At 30.7% G+C, this 22,205-nt stretch overlaps 1 long non-coding RNA gene and 1 pseudogene across 1 annotated transcript in view; both read left to right on the top strand.

The window, feature by feature from the left end:
- LOC107513935 overlaps window positions 1-22,205 on the top strand; it is a 176,588-nt gene that overhangs the window by 85,448 nt on the left and 68,935 nt on the right. The gene's annotated exons all lie outside the window — the stretch shown is intronic.
- Window positions 11,299-11,417, top strand: LOC118614547 (annotated as a pseudogene).

Genomic DNA, 22,205 nt, shown 5'->3' with positions numbered 1-22,205 from the left:
ATAGTGCTTAAATTTGAAAAAAAATCTTTCAATCGGATTCAGAAATCCTAGGAAGCCCAGTTCTTCCACTGACTAGCTATAAAACTAAGGCATCTGTTTGATCATCTAAGTGTTTGGGTCTGTTTGGTAATGTAAAAATTTCATTAGACCAGATACATAGGTAATAATCGCTGATATTACTTCTCCTCTAACATACAGTTGAGTTGGCTCTGCCCCCTTTATAGTGTGGCATCTGCAGCTGTTCACTCTCAAACTGTAGCCATAAAGCTTGCTCATTTTAGCACACAGATTCTCTCCAACTCTAATACTTGAGGTGACATTGGCGTTGAAAAATCGGTGGTATTGACTTGCAGCTGCTTCTTATAATAATTCATTCAGTGACCTCATGATTGATGTTTCCCTTTTGCATAAAATTTAACTCTTAGATAATGGCAAGTACATTGTATTTCATCTGCTGGGAAGATTACCTGCGAAAGACTTTTATTTACAGTTCCTACCCTCAAAGTTGTACTATCGATATGTTTGACATTCACTGTTAACAGCTTCTGATCTCTAATTAAATTATTGACATCCTTAGTTTTGTTAGGGGATAGAGGAACTTAAAATGACATACATAGAGGAACCATTTCACTAGCCCCTCTGTTGCAAAAGTTGTGAGTAGCCCTAATACACCTTATTCTGTTGTGAACAGTCAATTCTCAGCATGGAACAAGCTGCTAAGTAAAGTAGGACAGGGTGGTGGAACTGGATTAATAAACGATATACCTATCACCCTGCCTTTGTACCCCATATTTCCTCTCTATGAATAATCTTCAGATGACTATATACCATGTGGTAAATATAACACAACACTCAATTTTGATTCTTTTCTATTTTTAAAACTAATTTTGCTATTACATTATTTTTAGAAAGTAAAGAAGAGGAAAATAAAAATCACATGTTATTATACCATCCAGAGATAATCATTTTGGTGCTTATCTTCCCAGATCTATCTTCTTTAGGGAAGTTCATTTTTTTACATGAGTTCACATTGTAGATGGCATTTTGTTGCTTGAATTTCTCATTAACAATATACTGTGAACATCTTTCCAGGTTATTTAGTTTTCTTCTGCACTATTATTTTTATATGGCTCTGTAATATTATGAAGTTGTTCCACGATTTATTTAAACAGCTTTATTTAAACTATTGATTTAAAATTTTTGTTATACTAGTAATCTGATGACATTGAAGTAAATATGTAGGCACAATATCTTTTGAATAAAAAATATACCTAGATCAAAGAGGATTGTACTTCAAAAAATTTTGATGCTTATTGCTCAACAACTTTTTAAATGTACTATCTACTGAAATGGCTTAATGTAATTCTTAGGAAAAAAAAGTAAGGAAGGTGGCTGGTTTAAATACTATCTGAGGACTCTAGATAAACTTTTAACAAGCTGTGAAACTGTTGGCTAATGGTCTGGAGATGAGAATAAGTTAGTTTCTACCTGTTACCAGTAGGAATAACATATTAGCAATTTCCAAAATAAATTAAAATATTTATGTAACAGCATAGGACATTTCCCCAATATATAAAAATGCTATCTATAGTAAATGATTTGGTTAATGTAGTTTTTTCTTTTTTTCCTAAAATAAGAATATTTTATCACCTATTCCAAATGATAAAAATAATGTATGTATGTGTACACACATATATAAATATATAATTACATATATTTACTTTTTAAAAATTATACAAGTGATATCGTACTAATTCTGTTGTACAAGTTGCTTTTTTGAAAAATCTACCAACATACAATTAACATCTTCCCACATTGTTACATATAGATTTACTTTACTTTTTTAAATTCTTGTATGATATTACATGGAATGGACATACTATATTTTAGTGAATAAATTCCCTATTGATAATTATTTAGATTGTTTTTTATTTGCAATTACAAATATTGAATGCATTTGTTATCTTGTATCAACATCTATGTGCTTTATTATTATTTCCATAAAATAAATACACCTGTAGCAGTGCATTTGTTTGTTATTGGTAGAGAGCAATGATAAGACTCAAAGCTCTGGTATTAGAGTTTGAATCCCAGCCTTTACCACTGTTATAATGTGTACCTTTGCCAAGCTAATTGACCTTACTTTAAAATTGATGTGAATCTAGAAGCCACCTTGTAGAATTCTTGAGAATTCTACATCTTCTCTTAATGAGGAAATTCACATACATCAATTACTATGTACCTATTGCACTTGGCATGTAGATGTAGTAAGTACTAAAATATCTCTATTGTTATATTCTTTAGTGAATTTTCTATTTGTTTCTTTTGTTCGTTTTTCTCTTGCATAGTTTACTTTTTATTCGTAGGAGAATTTTTTGTATTAAGAATATTTACTCATCTTTCATAGTAAATTATAACTATTTTTTCTTAAACTTATATGCCTTTTGCTTGGTTTTATATCTTTTCCTGCATTTGTTTTAGACTTTTGTTTAGTCAAGTGTGTCAGTCTTTTAAGATTCTTGGTCTTTGTGTCATACTAAGAAAGGAAATCTCTACTACAAGATTATAAAATTATCTTCCTGTATTCTTTTTTAGAGATTTAGTCATTTTTATTTTCTACATTTTAATATCTACCTCTATTTTTAAAATGTAGCTAGTACCACTCCTCCTCAGCCCCCCACCTCCAAGGGTCAAATTGGAAATGCTAGAGTTCTTTTTAGGTTATCATCGTGATTGAGAAAGCAATACTGATGAAGTCAGGAGCCAGGGGTGTCAGCCCAACTCCTTTTGTACACAGAACTTCCCTCAACAAAGAATCTCTGAGTTCTACCAGACTTTGAAATGCCTTACCAGGCTTTGAATCTTACCATTGCTCTTTCTGCCAACAGCAATGTGAAACTAAAATTTTAAGAAGTATAAATAAAATAATGGATTCAATTCATTGCTTCTCAGATTACCTGAGTTTAAAAATAACACTTGAGTATTTGGAGAAATTCTAAATTTTATCTACAGGAGGTGTATAGATTAGTACAGCTTTTTTGTTTGTTTGTTGATTGCTCCTTTTTTATGGTAGTATATTCTTGTTTTATTGACACAGTATTCTCAAATATAATAGTTCAATACTAGAACTGCTCTTGCTTGGTTTTGGTCAAACTTGGGAGCATAGGACAAAAAGGATTTTAATCTTTTTATTCTCTTTCACAAAAGTGTCATTTCCCTGGATCACTTAAGGTAAATTTCCTTCACAAGTAGTTTATATAAGGTAAAAAGTTGATATTTCAGTTGTTTGAACAGCTTCATTGAGATATGACATACCATATAATTCACCCATTTAAAATGTCCAATGCAATAAATTTTAATATATTCAGAGAGTTTTAACAGTCAATGTTATTTTAGACTGTCTTAAATACCCCCTCCAAAAAAAAAAAAAAAAAAAAAACCTCATGTACCCATTAATGGTCACCCTCTCCTGCCCTTTCCACCAGCCCTAAGAAATCACTAATTAACTCTCTTTCTCTATAGATTTGCCTATCCTGGACATTTTATACAAATAGAATTATACAACATGTGGTCTTTTATAACTGGCTCCTTTTAGCATAATGTTCAGCATATTTTCAAGGTTTTCCCATGTTGTCTATGTATCTTAATTTTATTATTTTTTATTGACAAGGAATAATTCAATATATGACTATACCATATTTTATTTATCCATCTATCAGTTGATGGACATTTGAGTTGTACCTTATCAGATACATGATTTACAAATACTTTTTCCCATTCTGTGGGTTGTCTTTTCATTTTCATGATGGTATTCTTTTCAACACAAAACTTCCTAATTTTGTAGAAGCTCAATTTATTTATTTTTATTGTTTGTGCTTTGGTGTCATATGTAAAGAAAGTTTGGCCAGACTCAGGGTCACAAAAATTTATTCCTATGTTGTAAGAATTTTACAATTTTAGCTCTTATTTCAAAATCTATGATTCATTTTGAGTTAATGTTTGTACGTAGTATAAAGAAGGGATCCCCCCTTTTTTTTTTTTTTAATGTGGTTCTTCATTTGAACTCTACTATTTCTTGAAAAGAATATTCTTTCCCCCCATTGAATGGTCTTACTATCCTTGTTAAAAATCATTAACCATAAATGTGTTTATTTCTTGGTACTATATTGTTCTGATTAAAGGGTGGGTTCCTAACTTATACTCTTTCAAGATTGTTTTGCTTATTTTTGTATTTCCATATGAAATCCTAATCAGTTTGTTACTTCTATAAAATTGCCAGCTGGAATTTTAATAGGGATTGTATTGAATCTGAAGACCAATTTCAGGAATATTACTTTCTTAAAAATATGAAGCCTTATGCTTCAGAAATTTGGCATGTTTTTCAATTTATTTAGGTTTTATGTATATCTATATATATTATAACAATGTTTTATAGATATCAAAGTCTTATACTTTTAAAAAGTTTATTTTTAAGTTATTTTCTTTTCATAGTATTGTAAATGGAATTATTTTCTGAATTTCACTTTCGAGTTGTTCATTGCTAGTATATTGACATACGGTCGACTTTTGTATGTCAGTCTTTTATCCTGGTATTTTACTGAACTTATTAGTTCTAATAGGTTTTTAGTGAATTTCCTTAGGATTTTTTATGTAAAAGATAATGTCCTCTGTTAATAAAGATCAGTTTTCTTTTTTCTTTCAAATCTGGCTGCCTGTTCTTTCTTTTTTCTTGTCTATTTGCCCTGGCTAGGAACTCCAGTGTAGTATTAAATACAGGTGACAAAGTCTTTTTCCTGATCTTAGGGTGAGAGCACATGCAGTCTCTCACCATTAAGTATAATAGCAGCTATGAGTGTCTCATAGATGCCCTTTATCAAGTTGAAGAAATCCCCTTCTATTTCTAGTTTGCTTAGTGTAATGTTTAAATTATTGAATTAAAAATAGTCATTACTCCAATTTACACTGGATTCAACATTTTTTTTAGAATTCACATTCTATAGAAACTGCTGTAACTAAAATATTTTTCAGTTATATCAACAGCTCTTCTGCTTTTATTAAACAGTGCTCTGCTTTCTAGTTCTGTGAACTTGGGCAACTTTAACTGTGCACCTGAATTTCCTCATCTGCAAAACTGAGTTTGACTGATTTTTAATACCTACTCTGTAGGCCTTTTTAAAGACCAAACTATTTACAAGTAAAGCATCTAGAATGGCAGTTGGCCTCACTCATCATAAGCACCAGTATATCATAGTCGTTACTAAGAATATGCATAATTTTTGCATGAATTTATCACAATACATTTTTATGTGTACAGGTTATTTAGAAGGCATATTTTTAAGAAAAAAAAACATTTTTTAAAACTTTGTTTCAATCTCTTGGTTTTTTTCAAAGATATAGTTCTCTTATTAGGAGAATATTTAAACAAACTTGTCTAAGGCTACATATATAGCACCTACAAAATCAGGTAAAACTCAGAAAAACTTGTGCAATTTTTGGAAAGTTTTTAAGTTAGTTTGGTTTGTGTCTATGCCTTGCCTGTTCCTACACATGACTTCAGTTCTTCAGATCATGTTTCTTTTAAGGAGCCAAGTACCATGTCTGTAAAAAAACTTAAGAGACATTTTTTTACTTTTGACATTTAAGTAGCTAAACTTCTTCCTTGGAGAACATGAATGATTAGCTATGAAAAGCAACATATCTTACTTAAGAGACTAGATTCATTAAGGACATCCTAAAATATAAAGAACTGCGTTTCTAGGGTTTTTATTTCAGAGTAAAAATAATATTTTGTATTCTGAGAATTCCTTTGGACATAAATTGAAAGAAAGGAGACAGATATGATATTTTCCTGTTTCCTGTTGTAATGAGCTAGGCAGATAGATGAGAAGTTTCAAAATGAAATTCTTTGGATTTCTTTGGAGTCGACTATTAGAACATCAGTTGCAGAATGTTAATTTCCTTACCTTATGAACAAACCATTGCATATGAGGTACTCATATTATAAAACTTGAATATCATTTTGAAATCATTCTTTAGTTACCTAGAAAACTCTATAATCAATTTACTTCCTCACTTTTGATAGGAAATAGATTTTAAGACAAGCACCCATTTGGTCCAACTCCTAATATGAATACTCAGAGCACCGAAAATAGTTATCACAAAGCTCTTATATTAAAGCAATTCCCTTTCTTGGTAGACCTTCACTAATTTATTGACTCTTAACATAGTTTTCTAGTTGTCCAGTACAAAAAAACTTGATGCAATACCTGAATACATAGATTTGTAAAGTATTTGGGTAGAAAAGAGACCTCAATTTAAAAAGAGACCTTAAAAAATGAGATACAACAACAACAAAAACAGAAACAAACTCATAGATAAGAAAGTATTTTGAGGGTTACTAGATGGGAGAGTATGGGGGGGGATCAGTGATAAAAAGCAAAGGAATTAAGAAGATCAAATAGATAGTTGCAAAGTAGTCATGGAGATATAAAGTATAACCTAAGGAATATAGTCAATAATGTAATAATTATATAAGGGGACAGAAGGGTACCAAATTTATTGGGGTGATCATTTGGGGAATTATATAGATGTCTAATCAGTAGGCTGAACAACCAAAACTAATATATTGTATGCCAAGTATAATCGAAAAAAAAAAAACTCATCGAATTGTACACAGAAAGTATGAGCAACTAATTGTCAATTATATTTTAATAAACCTATAAAAAATTAAAAGACTAAGCACTAGTAAGAATGTAAAGCAGAAAAGAATGAGGGATACAAAATGATATTATGACAGTATCATAACAGATGGGCTGGAATTATCAAAATTATTCTTTACTTTTCTACTTAGGAAGGCACAAATGTGTGCGGTATATTTTAGAATAATTTTCTTCAAAAATAGTTATATTTTTTTAAGTTTGACATATGAAGAGGTAAATGGCAGTTACTTAGAAAATTAGTTATGTCAAATACTTTGTTGCCTAAAAAGTGCTTAAATTGGGTATTTTATTTTTTTAACTTTTCTTCAGGATGGTTTGATGAAATAACATTTATCCCTACCTATTCATTAGGTTGACAATTTTTTGCCTGTATTCAGTAAACTATTGCTATATTAGACTTAAAATGTCAAATAAATTGTCAATAATTATGTTAAATACAGTGGATATAAAAGTAACCTTTGTAACTGTGAAGTGTTATATGGAGTTCATTGGCCATTTCATCACCTTTAAGACTTTGTTTTTCTATGCTGTATTTCTTAAAGAAGGATAGGTGAATATAAGAGGCTGTAGATGAGCCAAATGACTTGGCCAAAGGCAATGAAGACTAAAGGTAGACAGATGGAGGTAGTCAGTGAGCAGTTGTATGTGATGTAATAAGAACCAAGAATATACAACTTTGTGGTCTTATCAAGTTTTGTTATTCTTTTTGGCTTTTATGGAGGTAAAATGATTTTTTTTGAAGTCTTTCTCTTGTTTATCATATATAAGTGCTTATTAAATATTTGTGGAAATATTTCAAAATGGGGAGTTTAAGCTTTGTAGTATGGGAAGCTTTTCAAATTTTTAAGTTAAGAGTATCAACTGAATAGATTTACTATGTTCTAGGAAAATGACTTTAATATGAATTGACATGGGGAGATTAGAAACAGAAATTGGAAAGCTATTATAATTCAAATGAGAGACATATGCAAGTTATGGGACTTCGGAAGGGGGAGAATATTAGAATATTAGGAATATATTCAGCATTGTTTGGTGACTGCATAGATTGGGGACCTTGTAAAATAGGAGTCAAAGGTGATTCTGAGGTTTCTAGCATGAAAGGTTATAATTAACCAAGATGTAAGAACAATTGTTCAAAGTAGGATTAAGAATGAACAAGACAAGTTGTGTTTTGATTATGTTCATTGTGCATCGACTATGTGATACCCATTTAGCATTTTCCACCAGACAACTGATAGTAGACTATTTCCAATTTTATTGATCTACTAGTCAGATGCGAGAGCTGAGGCTTAAGAAACATACAGATATGAGCCAACTACATTAAATAGATAGTGTTCAAGGGAGGTATCTGTGCAGGAAGAAGACTACTAAGAACTGAAACGTGAGGTTACATATGTAAAATTGGGCAGTAGAAGGGAATCCAGTGAAGGAAATTGGATAGAACACTTGAGAAAGTAGTAACTCAACAGAGTGAAGCCAGCAAGACAAAGGATAGACCACAGATGACAGTTAACACAAGTGTTATAGTGATCTTTTTTAAAGAAACCTTTAATTTCAAGAGTAATATATTATGTTATTTAAAAAATTACTGAAAAAGTTTTAAAAGGTAGAGAGTGAAAAATAAGAGCCTCTTTCTTCACTGTATTCTTTCCTGAAGTGTTAAATGTTAAATTTCTCCTGCATCTTTTGAATCGTTTTTCTTGCATATACAAGCATTACTGTATTTCCACTATCAAATGCAAAATTTTTCACATTTTAGTATTTCTGAAATTAGTATGTATCTTACAATTGATGTATATGTTAAATTTAATGGATTTTTTCCATAAAGACTGGTATTAAATGAATACCATCTGAAAATCAAGGAATTAAAAGATATATAAATGAATAAAAAATATAAGTACATATATATTTGTAATACAGCAAATCAAGAAAATACAGTTCTCTAAATATAGAAATATGTGATATGAATATAAATAAAATATATAGAAACGATATCATCCCTCTTTTATATACAAGTGAGATTAGGAATACATACATATATACACATACTGTTAGAACATGCTTTGTAAATTTAAGATGTTTTTGAAATACAGAAATTTATATGTTTAAAATTACCATATTTCATCAATTCTAAGAGATACTTTTTCCTGACATCTCTAAATTCTAGTTATGTTTTGCCATTGCTGGCATATTGACTCAATGAAAATATACTAATTAATATTTTCTTGGCTGCATATTATTTTACGTTACAAGTCTTTCATAATTGTTTAACCAGTACCTTATTTATGGATTAGGCTTTTCATTGTTATCCAATATGGTTTTGGGTTTTGTTTTGTTTTTATCTCTTTACTATTATCACTCTTTTTCTACTTTAAATATTGTATTTATTTTATGTTATATAAGTGCTTATAAGTTATATTGCTAATTTGCATACATTATAAAAATAGAATAGTGATTAACATTTTGTTTTGTCTTTTTCTAATCCATTCTCCACATTCCAATTATGGTAATCTTTTTAAAAGGTAAATGTGATCATGACAAACATGTGGCGTAGTGTATAAATTCTTGTCATAGTCTCTTTGTTTGTAATAGCCTTCCCAAATTTTCGCTTTTCCTCTCAGACTTCAGTAAGCTCTGGTGCCATTGTGGAAGACAATCTTCAATATCAAAGGTGTCTCTAGCATAGCCCTCTAAGCCTAACTTCTTTCAGCATTTATCTCATTGTACTACAGATGCCTTATTTATTTTTCTGTCTTTTGTATCAGGCCTCCTTAATGTCTAGGACTGTGTAGCTAGCACAATGGGTAGTGTCCACTTAATAGGTCAGTAAATATTGAAAGAATGAATAATGCCATAAAGTATTTTAAAATGTTTACAAATATCTTTTAAAGATTGGCCATGAAAAGCTTTTTGCTATGCTGAAAAGGAAAGTAAAAAGAAATTTACAGAGCTATTAGACTAGCTTAGAAGGAAATGAAAAATATGTTGGTATTATAAGAGCATGCTTTCTTCTGTTTTTAGCCATCATAAGAGGCAGCAACAACTAAAATAAAAATGCATTCAAGAGGTCTGTTATCCATCCAGCTAGGGCATTGAGAATTGTATGTTAAGAAGTAGGTACCTTTATAAAGGAAAAATTACTTAAGGATTTGGATGTAGAAATATAATTGTAGTTATTAGATGGCTAAATATAACCAGAGTTATATTTATATATTTATATATAGTGAGTGCTTTCTCCCAGGTGCTTCCTTCCCATACTCCCTACACGCCAAAAGGAGAAAAACAAACAAAGCAATCCTTTGTACTTAAATTTCTCAGAATGAGTTATTACATGAATTACAGCATTAAAAGGAGGCCTCTAACCTAGGCTATTTTAATAATAGGAACAATGATAATATCATCTTTTCCCCCCTAATTGTTTATACTTAAATAGCTTTGACAATTTCTTATCCAACATGACTACATGATGGATAGTATTACCATGTACAGCGCATTCCTTACTCAAAAAAAGCATGTCAGAATGCACTTAACTGAAAGAAAGAGAGAAAATATAATTACAGTATCAGAGTGAATATTGAATACTCCTGAAATTAAAAATAAATTTAAAAATTTGCAAACTTTGGTACTTAATTATTAGTAATAAATTACTGTGACACCTTAATTGAAAAACTGTACTTCAAAAAGCAACTCTACATATTATTTTACATACATATAATACATATATTATTGATCCTTACAATGGCCCGTAGTTTGGGTAGAAAAGGTCGTGAAGGGCAATGAGAAACAGTTGTCAAAGGTCACACGTTAATTAGGGCAGGAGCAGAAAGTAAGTCCCAAGTTTCTTGTTTTCAAGGGCCTGTCCTTTTCCCTTCATACTATATTGCCATGTAATGGTCTGAAAATGACAATCATCACAAAAAGGTAATGTGTAAATTTTCACGTGTCACGTATGCATTAATATGTATATATTTAATATATACACACATATATATGCATGTATTGCCAGCGAATCATTTTTTAAGTATCCGAAAACTATTCTACCAGCAGCAAATGTCTAAAGCTTCACCCACCTCTTTCAGAAATACATTAGTTAAAATTAATGGATTTCATGTGTGTAATGTTTGCATTTATCCTTATTTAGTACACCGGCACAATTCTTGTTTCTTTAAGGAAAAAAATCCGACATCTTATCAAATGTTCCTATCAGCACAAATGAGATTTAGCACAAAATTTTGATATCATAAGAATTAAAACTTGAGGTCTATTTATTTTATGCTAGGAATTTCAGATTGCTTTTTGTTATTTTTATAATGATCTCCACAATGCCTTTGTCTTCTAACCCCGATTTTTAAATCTCACACTCCAGGAAAATTAAAAGCATCAAGGAACTGTTAGCAGTCCTGAACAAGAAAATGAAACACAAGCTATGGCTGAAGGGACTTCTTAACTAAAGTAGTGACTCATATCATAGTCCTAGATCTAAAAAGATAGGCTCAGTGGAAATATCACTGTTACATTGTACAAAGAAGGTTGTCACTGTGTTGAAAAGTATCACTGAGCATTAAGGAAAAGGACTGTTGTCTATGGCCATGCCACCCTGAATGTGCTGGATCTCATGTGATCTTGGAAGCTAAGCAGGGTCAGGCCTGGTTAGTACTTAGATGGGAGACCACCTAGGAATACCAGGTGCTGTAGGCATTTAAAAAAAAAAAAAAGAAAGAAAAGAAAAAGGAGTGTTTTCTTGGTAATAAGTTTTAAAAATATGGTAATTAATGAAAATGTTGAAATTTGGAGAAAGAATTCATTAGTTCTACATCTACTTAGCTTTTTTGTGGTTGCATACTACAAAAGTTGATAATTCAAACATAAATATGTTTTACTGAATAATTGATAGGCAAGTGCAAAATTTGATATTTTTAAATTGTTAAATGGTATGAGATTTTAAATTTTTTTTTACTTTCTGTACTAACTGCCATCTATAGAATAAACAATTTAATAGCATCCTAAAATTTGGACTACATCCCTAATTGACACTTCAGAAAATTTTGAATTAGTAAGTTGTTTCCACTGTTGAAATATTTATGATTCAAATACAGTTTTCAAATTGAAGTAATTTCGTGACATTGTAGACATTTTGGTGGCTTCTATAGGATTTGAAATAACTTCATTATAGAACCATGGATCTAGAAACAAAGTCTCTGAATATTTAGGGCAATAACAGTGTAAAAGCCCATGCATTTTGTCCTAAAAAAGAAGACTATAACCATTATTACTATTTTGAAAATAAATTTCGTACACTATTTTGTAAAAATGTTAACATAAGTTTTTGTTAAATTGACTAAATAATTTTATTTTCCTTTTGGTTTCTCCTGACATGTCTCAGTTCTTCCTAAATTGTACATTTAAAACACTGTACTTCTAGAAGCTGACACAGTATAGCAGTGACCTTGTACACCTCAAATGACTCTATAATATTGTTCTAGAGTCACTGAATTAAGTCAATGAAACCATATAAAATTATTGCCAATTTATTGCTTACAATGGCAGAGGTAGTTTTGTTTGTTACCATGCAAACATCTGAAAACAAACATAGAAAATTTTCAATAAATTTGAAATGTTTCTGTGAGAATATTTGACTTAGAATATAAGCTATGTAATATAAACAATTCACTCTTGAAACTAGAGGAACCTATCTCATTGACCAGTTAAATTACTGTACCAAAGAGGGCCTTATGACTCTTCATCAGGAAAGACAGGGAGGGAAATTAAGACACTGTAGAGGAGAGAAAGTGATGTCAAATGTGGGTTTCCTAAAGTCTCAAGGAGGGGCCTGCCAATTTGTAGTCCTTGATTTGCCATCTAGCTCTGTCTCCTGTAGCATGTTCCAGGGTTGAATAGCAGCAGGGATTTACTCCCTTAATGATGGTTAATGAGTCTCCTGGACAAAGTTGGGGGACCAGCTAATATTAATATATTTTAGAAAGCTCACCAAAATTAGAGTCAAAATAGTTTAGGCACATAGTAAGTAAAGGTTCACTTTACCTGAAAACTGCATTCATCTATAATATCTCATTTCCTCATAATGAGATGAATGAGAAGTTCTTTGTCATAAAATGTACTATAGAGATCATTCAAAAGGACTTACTTTGATGCTGTTTTTGAAAGAGGATTATGGGTCAAGTTAAATTACCAACTAATTGCAATAATCAATTATCCATGTTCTAAAGTATAAATTAGAGCTTTTTAAGTAAAAGACTGTTGATTTTACTGTCTTTACAAACATTAGCTTTTTGAGTTCAGGCACTATCTCTTAGTCCTATTTATACTACCAACATCTAGATACACTGTGTGACATATAATGAGTATTCGATAAATCCTTAGCGAACAAATGAAAGAATGGCCTTGGTATAAAGGTAAGGTGGGAAATCTCTTTTAACTTAGTTAAAATGTATTTATTTAAATAAGTTTAAATTTATTTAAGTTAAATTAAAATTTATTTTTAATAGCACTCCAAATGATCACTGTTTATTATAAAGAACTAGAGCATCAAAAGTGAGTTTCTTAGAAATGGAGATTCTTTGCCTTTGGCCCTAGATTTTCTAATTCAGTAGATCTGGAATAAGGCTAAGGAATCCACATTTTACTAACAAACACTGTGAGTAATAGCACTGTGTGTGATTATTTTACAGGTATTAAGTGAACCATACTGGGAAACACTGCATCCAAACCAATACCCAGGTCATACCTGAACTGCACAACCATCCTCTTTTCTTCTTGCAATTTGTGAAAAACCTTACATTTCTTTTTCAAGGGTAATATTGATATTATTTTTACCCCACTCTCTAATATTGTACAGTAGTTCCCCCTCATCTGCAGGAGATATCTACAGTGGATGCCTGAAACCGCAGATAGTACCAAAGCCTATATATTCTGTTTCTTTTCCTATGCGTACATGCTTGTGATAAAGTTTAATTTATAAATTAGGCACAGGAAGAGATTAACAACAATAACTTAAAATAAAATAGAACAGTTATAACAACATGCCACAATAAAAGTTATATGAATGTGGTCTTTCAAAATATCTTATTGTACTGTACTCACCTTCTTCATGTGATGTGAGATGATACAATGCCTATGTGGTGAGATGAAGTGAGGTATATCGATACACTGGTTAAAAGAATGAATAATGTCCCAGGCAAGATTTCGTCATGCTACCTAGAATGGCACACAGTTTGAAACTTATGAATTGTTTGTTTTTGAAATTTTCTAGTTTTTAGACCATGATTGACTGTGGGTAACTGAGACCATAGAAAGCAAAACCACAGATAAAGAAGAACTACTGTATTTAACAAAATCGAATCCTGGACCACCAGCATCAGCATTAGCTAGGAGATTTCATAAATCACTCCCAGGCAGAATCTAAGACTTAAAGAAAGCTGTGGGGACGTGGGGCTCAGTAGCTCTGTGGTCTCATCAGCCAATGTAAGTGGCTTTTGACTTATCTCTAGATTATATTAGGATTTTATGATTATATTAGGATATAAACATAGTCATAGTCTTCAAGGGTTTCTTATTTTGTTCTTCGCTCTTTTTTATATAGATACTTTTATTATATTCATACTCTATTTGGGACTCCCCTGCTTGTAAGCTTCTACAGGCACCTTTTACATTATCACAATGTCTTTCTGCTGGAAGGAGATGCCATCTTTTTTACACTCAAGAAATATAAGGCCTAAGTGGAGACTTTGTAAAATCGTCCTATATGGTAGCTGCTTTCTCACTGTATTCTCTATATTATTGAACTTTGTGTCCCAATAACAAAAGAGTATTTTAGAGAAATCATTTATCAGTCATTTTTACAGTTGTTATAACATAAAATCTGATTCTAACTAGCATTTAGTACAGTGCCTGGTACCTAAAGTACTACATAGTACTTGTTGAATGAATAGATGGAAGACAGGAAGGAAGTTAGAAGGGCTGAAAGATCCACTGATTTTTTTCATTTCCTGACCTACAGTTGTTTAGGAATTTTTTTTTAATGGAGTGAGGTGGATACTGGGAAGAGGTAGGCCTGCTTACAATAGACAAATGAGAGAAAATAGAAAAGATTTAAGAAATCAAAAAGCACAGTCACCTAGGTCCTATTACAATAAAAGCAAATAGCACTACACTCATTGACAGCTAAGGCCACCGTAATAGTTACAACATATTCACTAAATTTGTTAAACAGAAAAGATCCCAAATTTCATAAGAATAAACTTATTATCAAGAAAAATTTTATTATTAAATGTTCATTCTTTTAAGACTATAGAAAAATATATCTACAACAGGTGCTCCAATGACTTTGTTTTATTCAACATTGTTTCATTATAATGTTGATGAGATGTCCTTGGGAACTTAACTGCTATATATCAATTAGCCTATGGTAAAAATGGTTTCATTATATATCATTTTGCCAAGAACCTATCAACATATTAAATGAGCACTTACTGTAATTAGAACATTTTTCTTAAATATTTTAAGTGGTGATTAGAATGCTAGCTGTTTTTAATTATCTGGAAAAATCTCCTTAAAGTTTCTAATTCATTGATGGTTCCACATGAGTGAGATGTTGTATCTTTTCAGCATAATGACCTCTTCACCTAAGTGATGTATGTGTTTGTGTGTGTGTGTGTGTGTGTGTGTGTGTGTGTGTGTGTGTGTGTTCCTTTTGAGTACTATTCACTAATATATACTTTGCACATTGTCATCTTAAAGTTAAATATGCTTGTTGCATAGATCTATTATGGGAATTAAATAAAATAATCCACTGAACACAATGCCTGGCACATTGAAAGTTCTCAATAAATAATTGTCAAAACTATTATTAGAGGGTCACAAAAAGAATTTGTATGCATTATGGTAGTTTTTTAGGGTCTGCTCCTTCATGTTTTAATATTTTTTAGAGACTAAGACTACTTAGTCTACTATTAAAGTCCACTGTTCAAAAACTAGAATGAAAATAAAATATACAAAGACAATGCATAAGTTATCCTCTGTTACTTTTACCTCTTGTTGTAAACAGAAGTTCTCTAGGCTTTCAATAGGAATGGATCTTTGGTGAAGTACATCCATATGGCAGTTCTAAAATGTAAAAATTAACTGCTTTTTTGATATCAAATAAGCATAAAAATCAAATTATGTCGCTTAAAAAGGAATATTCATACATCTTATCCCATCTTGCATAACACAAAAATAGCTAAATGCTTTTGCTCATAAAATCATATTTGGAGGGTGACTAAGCATGAGACAGTTCTCAAACAAATCTTTGAGAAAGTTATACAAGAATGAAAGTGAGATTTCAGCTGTAATCAGTCTCTTCATCTAGGTTAGTTCAGTGAGGGTGGACTGGTAAATTTTTTCAATCATCAATTAGTCATACATCATTTTTTAAGATATTTTGGATTTCACTGGAATATTAAAATCTAATATGATTTCTTTTTAATCAGAACAAGGTTTTGTAGGCTGTAGCTACTGTGTACTTCTTTCCTTTATAGGTACATGCACATATTTACATAAGAATATTTGTTCATTTACATAAAATCCATTAAACAGTGAAACTTTATGTGAAGGATAATTTAGTAATATCTTATGTATTCATATACTCTCTTTGCTACTTGAAAAAACGGATAGTTCATGATTAACAATATAGTTTTTATTGGAAAATGGGGGTATTGATAGTACTATACCAGAATGTTACTTAAAAAAATTTATAGTTAGTGTCTCAGAATACATATTTTGGAGAGAGTATGCAATCATTCATAGAGAAAACCAAAAAGTTTACCTCTGCTATTTCTGAGATTTAATAGTAGTTTAATTTCTGTTTCCTCATCTCTTAAGGGAGCATACTTTTTATAATTTTAGAACAGTCTTTGTGTAAGTTATTTTTTTGGGGGGGGTAATGAAATGTCATTTAATATAGAGTATATTTTCTTTTTTCATATTATGCAAGATTTGGTATTGCAATTTACCTTATAAACCTTAGAATTACAAATATAACATTTCAAGTAAGCTATTCTCAGCATATTGAGGTATGAATTTGCCCTTGTTTATTCCCAAGTTGTTATTTCCATTTGGATAAGCTTTTTTCTAATCTGACATTTCTGCCTTCGTTTTGTTTTCTTCTTTGCTTTTCTTGTCATTTTGGTTGTCAAATATAGAAAATAGTATGTTTAAATAAAACCATACAATTTTCAGGGGAAAAAAGCAAGTTAAACATACTATTAACTTATTTTGAAAAGAAGAATAATTGTCCCCAAATTCACATTACACTAGGAAGGTTTGTTTTCAGATTTGAGGATAGGTATCCAAATTGCCATTATTATCATGAAGAAAATATTTTTCTAGAGCATTCTGGAATATGAAAAAAACAATTTTCTTCTATATGGCCATGTACTGTCTGGTTTTTGAACTGAATTTGATTTAACTTACTACTTATCATGCCCATGATATGATCTTAATTTTGTCTCAATTTTAGACAGATAGATAGATAGATAGATAGATAGATAGATATAGAGGTATGCATACATATCTATATTTTAAAATTCTTAGCGCTAAAACAAGAAAGATATTTAATAATTTAAGTGTGGTTTTGTAAAATATCATATAGCTGTGTTTTACTTTTTAACCCAATCTGAAACTCTATTTAAGAGAAGTTCTCTTGTCAATATATGGAGTGACAACTGATACACTTCATCATGTTTCTTCCCTATTACTTTATGTTCATTTTTTATCTCATTTCGGATGTTACTCTTTTCCCTTTATTTTTACTGATTTTTTCAAGTTACTATTTTTATTTTTCAGTGCTTTATTACTTAACTTTGTACCTAGTTAAGCTGGAAATAATGTGCTTTTTAAATTCTGATATTCATTATGTAACATATATTTCTTCATAATTATATGAAAACCAGAAACCAAATAAACTGTCCACCTATCCATTTTATTTCCCTTTCTTAAATGAAGGCTTTAGAATGTTTTATTTCCCAATCCATTCCCCTTCCTAAATGAGGCCTTTAGATTGCTTTTACTTTCCTTGCCTCCTTCCATCCCCTCAATTTTGTTGACATAGTTCAATACCATGGGTTCCATATTTATTAGATTTTTTCCATGCCATATGTCTTTTCTATTTTATGAATCCTTACTTCATAGTTATATTACAAAATCCCAGTTAGAGAATTGTTTAGTTTTAAAATGTGTATTTCCAGGCTTATTGCATTGTTTTTTATTCATCATCTTCTATCTTGAGATTTCTATTCTGATTCATATGTTGTTTGGTTCAGGTACCTTCTCGAGTATTTTCATAAGACTGGGTAGAGAAGTTGTATTAGCTCTCACCTTTGAATAGGCACAATTCTTCCTTCAATCAGCAAGATAAGTGGTAACTTAATTGGGCACAGAATGTTTGTTGGCAATCCCTTTCTCTCTGTTCTCTATTTTCCAGTATTTTTCAGCTTCAAGCGTGATAGAAAGTGAGATTTCGATCTGATTATTTTTTTTGCTAACTTGTTCTTTCTTTATGGAAATTTATAATTTTTTCTATTAATTTTATAATATAGGAATATTACTAAAGTATATTTAGTTGTATGCTTTACTTTTATTAATCTTCCTAGAAAGCCCTTTCATTCACAAATTAAGTTCTTCAAATCAGATAACTTTATTTGTGTTTCTTTATTCTTAAACTCCATCTACATTTTTCCTCTTACAATTATTCTTTACCTGAAATTTCTCTTGGAGTTATTTTTCAAGTCTGTTTTCCCTGAAGATTTCTCTCTCTTTGTATGTTTGTACCAACCTGGTGCTGATCTGAGGGAGGGCATTGAATTGGGACATGAAGACCATCAGGAACACAGTCTCAGGTCGCCATTTTCTCAGCAAGTTAAATGGAAAGTGTTTAATATCAAAGTTCAACTTTTTCAGAGAACTATAAAATTATAATCTTAGATGGACTCTAGTTGTTATTTTGTTTTACAAATAAGGACCCTCAGACAAGAAACTATATCCTGTTTCAATATATTCAGATCAAATTTATAACTTATAGGTAGAAGAGAGGAATGGCTCCAGATGAGTTATAAATAGAAAAAAGAGAAGCACAAATTTTGGCTAAAATGAAAATTCAGGAAATTCAATCCTAGAAAAACTTACAAATGTAAATTTGTACAAATGTACAAATCAGGCAAATAAGACAGCAGTCTCTTTCTGGGTACATTTGCTGTGACCAAGGATCTGGAGTCTCCTTTCAGAAAATTTTTAGTCATGGAGCTCTTTTAATTCCTCCCTTACTGTAAGAAGGCAGTAAAGCAGTCATTAGATCAACAAAGTTACTTGACTAAAATGTTAGGTATTATCCAGTTGCCAAAACAGTAACTAAATCAGGCAGTAACTATCTTTAAACATAAATCTTAATTAGAAAATTTGTAATACAAGAATCCTGTCTGTCTAGTTCATTGAATCTAACCCCTTCTTAATTGAGTCTGTCTATACATAATTATCTGAGACTTGCTTTTCTTCTAAATTTTCTTTGACTCCTTTCCTCATGTCCCTAAGACTTCCCGTTTGTGGCTGTAAGTTCTTTTTCTTCTGATTTTCTCACTTAACATATAAGATTTACATTCATACTTCATATGGATACATATAATACATACTAGATCTAGTCTTCCTGAAACTTTTTTATAATGTTATTCACTGCTAACTTTTATGATTGCTAAACCCATTATTCACTTAATTTTGAATGCATCCATATGGACCATTATTTCTCTTTACCCTGGACTCCATACAAATAGGACCATTATATTGCTGTCCACATAGTCCCTGCATTGCCCCTCCCTTGTTTTTTTTTTTTTGCTGTTTTTTTGTTTGTTTGTTTTATATGTTTCTGTGGTTATCTTCCCTCCTTCTCAGGTATCCTCCTTTTCTATTTTTTGCTTTTTAAAATCTTAGCTGTTCTTCAGGTCCACTGTAAAACTGTACCTCATACAGTATGATTGATGAAACCATATATGAATGTCAGATTGTGAATTGTAAATTACTTATCAAAAACTAATTTTGAAAGATAACAACGAGGACAGAAATGATGATAATAAAATGTACCGTTAGTAGTAGTACTAATATTTTACTGATTTCTTATTGTGTGAGAGGTCCTGTACTAAGTAAGGTCTCATACACAGTGTCACGTAAGTTCTAAGATTTACATGTATTTTTACACATCTTATCCTTAAGACAACCCTATGTGACAGTCCTACTATTATCTTAATTTTACAGATGTAAAAAATAAGGTACTTAAAAGGTAAAGACACTTGTCCACAGTCACATTTAAATCCAGCTGTCTAGCCAGAGTTCAGGCTTCTATTAGAATATAGAAAAAATTATATTTATCAAGTAACTTTATTTATTAGAAATAAAACTTAAAATAGCATGTACACATAACATTGTAGATGTAGCTTGTAGCTATATGACATATCTTATACCTATATAGAAGAATGTTGCCTAAGGAAACATAATGGAGAAATTTGTATTTAAAGGGACCATTATGGAGCACAATATGAAGTGGGAGGTTAGGAAGCTGTTACATTAACCTAATCAAAAATAGTGGGACTATAAACTAATTGAGGCAATAGGATTGCAAAGGAGAATTCGTTTGATCTTAGTATGTCCATTCCAGCTGTCTCTTGGGTACTGTCTGTATGGCATATTTTTTATCCTTTCATTTTTAACCTATTTCTATCTTTGACTCTAAACCATATCTCATAGATAGTTTATAGTTGGAGCAGGTTTTTCTATCTTCCAAATCCTGACTTTTGATTGGAGTATTTACTTTATTTGCATATAATGTTATTACTGATAATGTATGAATTATATCTGCCATTTTGCTATTTGTTAACTGTGTTTCTTATGTCATTCCCTCCCCCTATTCTTTCATTATTGTTTTCTTTTGTGTTGGATAGTTTTTTTTTTTTTTTTTTTTTTTAGTATTTAAATTTCCTTGTTTCTTTTACTACATGTTTTAGTTATTTTTTAATGATTGCCTTGGTGAGTATAATTAACATCCTAACATAAAAGTCTAGTTTAGATTAATACCTATTTAATTTTATTACAAAATTTTGTTTCTGCATAATTCCATTTCCAACTCTTTACTTTGTAATATTTTTGTCATAAATTACATGATTTTTATACAATATAAACCCATCAACACAGTTTAAAAAATTACACAGCTGTTTTTAAATCATATAGAAGAAAAGAGTTACAATGAAGATATATTTATACTGTCTTTATTTATACCCATGTAGTCACCTTTACAAGTGCTCTTTGTTTCTTTATGTAAATTGTAGTTATTGCTTAGTCTTATCCTGAAGGGCAGAACTGCTAACAATATAGTCTCACAGTTTTTGTTTTTCTGGAAATAGCTCGATTTCTTTTTCATTTTTAAGTAATAGTTTTGCTGCATGTAAGATTTTTTGTTAACTGTCTTTTTCTTTCAGAACTCTGCATATATAATCCCAATGCAATTTGTCTTCCATAGTTTCCAATGAGAAGTCAGCTTTTAATCTTATTGAGAATCCTTTGTACATCATTGGTCTATTTTATATTGCTATTTTCAAGATTATCTCTTTGTATTTTGACAGTTTGACTATCATGTGTTTGAGTGTAGATGTCTTAAGTTTATTGTACTTGAATTTGTTGAGCTTCTTGGATTTTAAGAATAATATTTTTTTTTGTCATTTCTATTTAGGGACTTTTCAGTCATTATTTCTTCAGATATTCTTTCTGCTCCTTTCCCCACTCCTTCTGGGACTCCCATTATGCATGTGTTGGGATGCTGGGTGGTATCCGACAGATGTCTGAGGCTCTGTTGATTTTTCTTTACTCTTTTTGCTTCTCATATCAGATAACCTCAGTTGACCTGTCTTCATTTCATTGTCTTCAAGTTAACTGATTGTTTCTTCTGCCAGTTCAAATATGCTGTTCAGACTAATGAAGTTTTTCATTTCAGTTACTATACTTTTCAATGCCGGAATTTCTATTTCATTCTTAGAAAAAAAAATAATTTTTATCTTTTCAGTAGTTATTTTTTATTTGATGAGATATTCTTTGCATACTTTCCTTAATTTCCTTAATAAATAATTCATGATTTATTTTACTTCTTTGATCTTATTATAGATGATTTTTAAAAAAACCTTTGTCCTATAAGTCTAACTTTCAGCCTTCCTCAGGGACAATTCCTATTGACTGCATTTTTCCTGCTTATAGGCCATACTTTTTTTTTTTTAATTTTTTTTTTATTTTGATTTTTGCATATCTCATATTTTTTTCTTGAGACTGGAAATTTTAAATAATTTATCAACTCTCGGGGCTCCGTTATGTGTTGAGGTGTGACCTCAGTACTCTACCAGGCAGTTTACAATTCTCCTTTAGCCTTCACTTTTTGCCTACATAAAGACTCAAAGTTGGCCA

This window comes from Rousettus aegyptiacus, unplaced genomic scaffold (genome assembly GCF_014176215.1).
Source record: "Rousettus aegyptiacus isolate mRouAeg1 unplaced genomic scaffold, mRouAeg1.p scaffold_m13_p_2, whole genome shotgun sequence".
NCBI lineage: Eukaryota > Metazoa > Chordata > Mammalia > Chiroptera > Pteropodidae > Rousettus > Rousettus aegyptiacus.
Note: the sequence above shows the minus strand (reverse complement) of the source record. Positions and strands in the feature narration are given on the sequence as shown.